The sequence below is a fragment of the Oncorhynchus mykiss genome, chromosome 5 (assembly GCF_057628025.1).
Source record: "Oncorhynchus mykiss isolate SJ-2025 chromosome 5, ASM5762802v1, whole genome shotgun sequence".
NCBI classification, from domain to species: Eukaryota; Metazoa; Chordata; class Actinopteri; order Salmoniformes; family Salmonidae; genus Oncorhynchus; species Oncorhynchus mykiss.
In genome coordinates this window covers 30,819,001-30,825,000 of record NC_143026.1, presented here as the reverse complement: position 1 = coordinate 30,825,000, position 6,000 = coordinate 30,819,001, and the positions used below count along the sequence as shown (strand labels likewise).

General features: G+C 43.0%; 1 protein-coding gene across 11 annotated transcripts in view; it reads right to left on the bottom strand.

Moving 5' to 3' along the window:
• The window catches only part of rgs3a (regulator of G protein signaling 3a), a 182,693-nt gene that overhangs the window by 68,050 nt on the left and 108,643 nt on the right, over nt 1–6,000 (bottom strand). The window contains exon 1 of one of the 11 annotated variants that reach the window (XM_021602441.3): nt 3,508–3,776. The exons of the other annotated variants lie outside the window; for them this stretch is intronic. The gene's annotated coding sequence lies outside the window, so the exon portion shown is untranslated. Of the gene's footprint in view, nt 1–3,507; nt 3,777–6,000 lie in introns of those variants that run through there. 11 annotated transcript variants of the gene reach the window in all.

Below are 6,000 nucleotides of genomic sequence, written 5' to 3'. Positions count from 1 at the left end.
CTCACTGGAGCCACACAATATCAGTCACTTTAATAGCAATGGGGACCTAGGGGCATCGGGTATAAGATTTATTAAAAGCAAGTCTATTTTCATTAATATTTAAGCTCAACAAGGGGCCTGTTTTTTTCCAACAACCTCCTCCTCGTCTCCTTCCTGGATGAGGTAATGAAAAATGGAACAGTAACGAAAAAATAGCACCCCAGCAGTCTGTGTCCCTGTATTATAAAGGGCACTTTGTATGACAGCCCATCTCCGGGGGTCAAGGTTCATGTTCCAAGACATTATCAATCCCAGCGGAAGGTCAGAGGGAGAATGTCAGTGATGTGATTATGGGGCTAACTGGCTAGCTGTGTGACGTCCCCGGGCAAAGTCGATGTGACCGCTGTGTGTGTGTGTGTGTGTGTGTGTGTGTGTGTGTGTGTGTGTGTGTGTGTGTGTGTGTGTGTGTGTGTGTGTGTGTGTGTGTGTGTGTGTGTGTGTGTGTCCATGTGCTTGCACATTCATGTGTGTGTCTCACAGAGAGATAGACATCTTGTGTATGTATTTGTGTGTCTGCCTCACAGGTGGCCTCAGCGTTAAACAGAGGGCCAGGCAGACTGTGAGGAACACACAGCCTACAACACTGCCTAGACAGTCTCTTCTAGCAGCAGTGTGTGTTTGTGTGTACAGGCCATTGATATTCCCCTCCAAAGACACATGACACAATGACACCAGCCAGAATGAAGGAAAGAGGGAGAAAGAGAGAGAGAGAAGGGAGTGTCGATTGATATTGATCGAGGAGGACAGAGGACAGGGGATGACAGAGGGAGATGAAGGGAGGAGTTTTGGGAGAGAAGGGGAGAGGGGGCGAGGAGAAGAGAGGGGGAGGTAAGATTGATGGATAACGCTGCAGATGTAATAATGTCCCACACAACAGACCTAATTTCCTTTACACCCCATCTGGGTGTGTATCTCCTCTCTTTCTGAGCTCTCTATCTCTTGCTATCGCATGCTGTGCCCACTTATGTGTCTCTGTTTCTGTACTTATCTGTACCCATCTTGAAAGTTGGTGAGTATGGATTGTGAGTGTGTTTTTCTGAGTGTGTTTTTCTGTGTATGTGTACATACAGTATACATGTACAGTACCAGTCAAAAGTTCGGACAACTACTCATTCAAGGGTTCTTCTTTATTTTTTACTGTTTTCTACATTGTAGAATAATCGTAAAGACATCAAAACTATGAAATAACACATATGGAATCATGTGGTAATCAAAAATTAGATTTTAGATTCTTCAAAGTAGCCACCCTTTGCCTTGATGACAGTTTTGCACACTCTTGGCATTCTCTCAACTGTGATTGTGGAGGCCAGATAATCTGATGCAGCACTCCATCACTCTCCTTCTTAGTCAAATAGACCTTACACAGCCTGGAGGTGTGTTGGGTCATTGTCCTGTTGAAAAACACATGATAGTCCCACTAAGCGCAAACCAGATGGGATGGTGTATCCCTGCAGAATGCTGGTTAAGTGTGCCTTGAATTCTAAATAAATCACAGTGTCACCAGCAAAGCACCATCCCACCTCCTCCTCCATGCTTCACGGTAGGAACCACACATTCAGAGATCATCCGTTCACCTACTCTGCATCTCACAACGACACGGCAGTTGGAACCAAAAATCTCAAATTTGGACTCATCAGACAAAAGGACAGATTTCCACTGGTCTAATGTCCATGGCTTGTGTTTCTTGGCCCAAGCAAGTCCCTTCTTCGTATTGGTGTCCTTTAGTAGTGGTTTCTTTGTAGCAATTCGACCATGAAGACCTGATTTACGCAGTCTCCTTTGAACAGTTGATGTTGAGATATCTGTTATCTTGAACTCTGTGAAGCAATTATTTGGGCTGCAATTTCTGAGGCTGGTAACGCTAATGTTCTTATCCTCTGCAGCAGAGGTCAAAATCAAATCAAATGTATTTGTCACATACACATGGTTAGCAGATGTTAATGCGAGTGTAGCGAAATGCTTGTGCTTCTAGTTCCGACAATGCAGTAGTGCAGTAGTAACCAACGACAATGCAGTAGTAACCAACGAGTAAATTTAGCCTAACAATTCCACAACTACTACCTTAAGGTAACTCTGGGAATGTGGGAACTCCTTCAAGACTGTTGAAAAAACATTCCAGGTGAAGCTGGTTGAGAGAATTCCAAGAGTGTGCAACGCTGTCATCAAGGAAAAGGGTGGTTACTTTGAAGAATCTCAAATATAAAATTTGTTAACACTTTTTTGGTTACTACATGATTCAATGTGTGTTATTTCATAGTTTTGAAGTCTTAACTATTATTCTACAAGACAGAAAATAGTAAAAATAAATACAACCCTTGAATGAGTAGGTGTGTCCAAACCTTTGACATACAGTACCTGTCAAAGGTATAGACACACCTACTAATTTAAGGATTTTAATTTATTTTGACTGTTTTCTACATTGTAGAATAATAGTGTGTATATATATATACGGTATATACTGCATATTCCTGCTTCCCTCTGGTCAATAGATAAACTTGTAAACTCCCCGTCATACTCTCCTCATTGCAACACATGACAAACGGGTTGACAGACGTTCCTCATGACTTCCTAGTGACATCATTAGCTAGTCCTGTGCAATATGCTGCAAAACTGTTGACAGAAGATGTGTGATCACTGGTTGCTAATGCGCACAATGTACACACACACACACACACACACACACACACACACACACACACACACACACACACACACACACACACACACACACACACACACACACACACACCAGCCAGCCAGCAAGATCTTAACAATGCAAAAAAAGTAACCTTTTCTCCCTAGTGTGTTCCTTGTTTTTTCCCTCTCTCTTTGCTCTGTTCTCTCTTTCTCCATGATCTCTCTGTTCTCTCTTTCACTTGTCCTGATCTCTGTCTTTACACAGAGCTGTGATGGCTTTACACGTTCATGAAGCTGTGAGCTGATGACGATCCTCTTTGAGAGATGAGCCGATGCAGATGAATTCCCAGATAACAGTACAGAGAAAGAGAAGGCCATACCATATCACAACCTGATTTCTCTATCTGCATTTGAACTAATTTAAATACTCTGAGAATCATTGTTGTATTTTAGCAAACTTATTCTGACACAGACAAAAAGAAGGAAAGAAAGAAAGAAAGAACAAAGACAAAATAAAAGTAGATAATAAACCGCGGGTCATCCAAACCTGATGCCCTGAACTGATAGTCCAAGTTCATTGCCTTCTCTCAGCTCATCTTTCTTTCTTTCGTTCTCTCGCTTCTTTGGTAAGGCAAATTAAACCACTCCCTATCTTCCTACAACTAAGAACACCAGCAATAAAAACTATCAAAAACAACCCCCACGCATTCAACATTAGGCTAGCTCATAAATACACTGAAGTATTTCCCTCTATTTATTAAAAACTACAGACACCTATAAAGTGTGGGGGTGGGTGTGAAAATGGAGATGGTATATCCTTATAGACTTCACCTGTAGTGAGAGATCCCCAGTTATAGTCCAATAAGCAGAGACAGCCACTCCTCCTTCACATCCCTGGTAAAGTGGCCCACTCTCCTCTCTGTCAAACGGCCAGCGGTGTGTGTGTGTCAGGGTGAGTGTGTGTGTGTGTTGTGTTCCACGGCTGTGTGAATTAGAGGAGTGCAGGAACTGCGCTTCTGTTTCTGAGCTGAACGGAGAGAAGGAGAGAGAGAGAGCAAGAGGGAGAGAGAGAGAATGCCCTGTGGGATTTGTAGGGAGACTCCCATCCAGCAGCGCAACCACAACAAGAGATAGAGGGAGGAGGGGGAGGAGCTAAAGAAAGAGGAAGAGAGGACTGGGGAGAGGAAGAAGTGTGTGTGTGTGTCTATGTGTGTACACCCATTAGAGCCCCCCCCCCCCCCCCCCCCCCCCCCCCCGAGCCCATCCCTGGTCAAGACATCAAGGCGCTGTGTACAGTTGCCATGTCCCACGGGACACACAGAGCCATTAGCATTCATCAGTCTACCGCCCCGACTTTTCTAACACGCACATACACATACAGTAGCTTTGATTTGACTTAACCATGAAAGGCAGAAAAATACAATACACAGGCGTTAGGCAGATGTACACACATACAGTGATCACCTCTCTGGGAGAGAGAAGCAGAGGAAACCTCTCTCTCTCACTCTCTCTCTCTCTCATTTCTGTTATTTATTGGCATGGGAAACATGTTTACACTGCCAAATCAAGTGGAATAGATAACTAACATAAGTGAAATAAACTAATCTAAATAAACAGTAAACATTATACTCACAAAAGTTTCAAAATACTTATATTTGAAATGTTATATTACTGGCTATGTATAGTGTTGTAAAATGTGCAAATAGTTCAAGTACAAAAGGGAAAATAAATATACAGTTAAATATAGTTTGTTTACAATAGTGTTTGTGCTTCACTGGTTGCCCTTTCTTGTTGCAACAAGTCACACATATTGTTGCTGTGATGACACACTGTGGCATTTCACCTAATAGATATGGGAGTTTATCTAAACTGGATTTGTTTTGGAATTCTTTATGGGTCTGTGTAATCTGAGGGAAATATGCGTCTCCAGTATGATCATTCATTTGGCAGGAAGTTAGGAAGTGCAGCGCAGTGGGCACATAGCCGGTCTTCATCTCTCTATAGGTGATGGCTTTTTTATAGAAGGTTAGAAAATCACTTCCTTTGCAGTGGTTCACAATTTAGCGGCTCCTTTCTGGATTTTGATCGTTAGCAGGTATTGAGAATTCTTCATTAGTGACCGGACCCCAGACCTCACAACCATAGAATGGCGCCGGAGGAGATGGCTGCCGTTTTATGGCCTCCTAACCAATTGTGCAATTTTGTGTGTTTTTTCGTGTTATTTGTAACTTATTTTGTACTGCTACCGTCTCTTATGACCGAAAAGAGCTTCTAGACGTTGCTGTCTATTTACCACCACAAACCAATGCTGGCACTTAAACTGCACTCAATGATCTGTATAAGGCCATAAGCAAACAGGAAATGCTCATCCTGAGGGGGCGCTCCTAGTGGCCGGGGACCTTAATGCAGGGAAATTTAAATCAGTTTTACCAAATTTCTACCAGCATGTTAAATATACAATCAGAGGGGGAAAAAACTCTAGTCAACTTTTACTCCACACACAGAGACACGTACAAAGCTCTCCCTCGCCCTCCATTTGGCAAATCTGACCATAATTATATCCTCCTGATTCCTGCTTACAAGCAAAAACTAAAGCAGGAAGCACCAGTGACTCGGTCCATAAAGAAGTGTTCAGATGACGCAGATGCTAAGCTACAGGACTGTTTTGCTAGCACAGACTGGAACATGTTCCGGGAATCTTCTGATGGCATTGAGGAGTGCACCACATCAAATCAAAATCAAATGGCATTTGTCACATGCGCCGAATACAACCGGTGTAGACCTTACAGTGAAATGCTTACTTACAAGCCCTTAACGAACAATGCAGTTTGATAAATAGTTAAGAAAATATTTACTAAATGAACTAAAGTAAAAATGTAAATAATAAGTAACACAATAAAATAACAATACCGAAGCTATATACAGGGGGTAACGGTACAGAGTCAATGTGCGGGGGTACAGGTCAGTCGAGGTAATTTGTATATGCACTGTAGGTAGGGGTGAAGTGACTATACATAGATAATAAACAGGGAGTAGCAGCAGTGTAATAACAAAGAGAGGGGGGGTCAATGTAAATAGTCCACATGGCCATTTGATTAACTGTTCAGCAGTCTTATGGACCTAGACTGGGTGCTCCTGTACCGCTTGCCATGCGGTAGCAGAGAGAACAGTCTATGACTTGGGTGGCTGGAGTCTTTGACATTTTTTGGGGCCTTCCTCTGACACCACCTAGTATATTGGTCCTGGATGGCAGCTTCGCACCAGTGATGAACTGGGCCGTACGCACTATCCTCTGGAGCGCCTTACGGTCAGATGCCGAGCAGT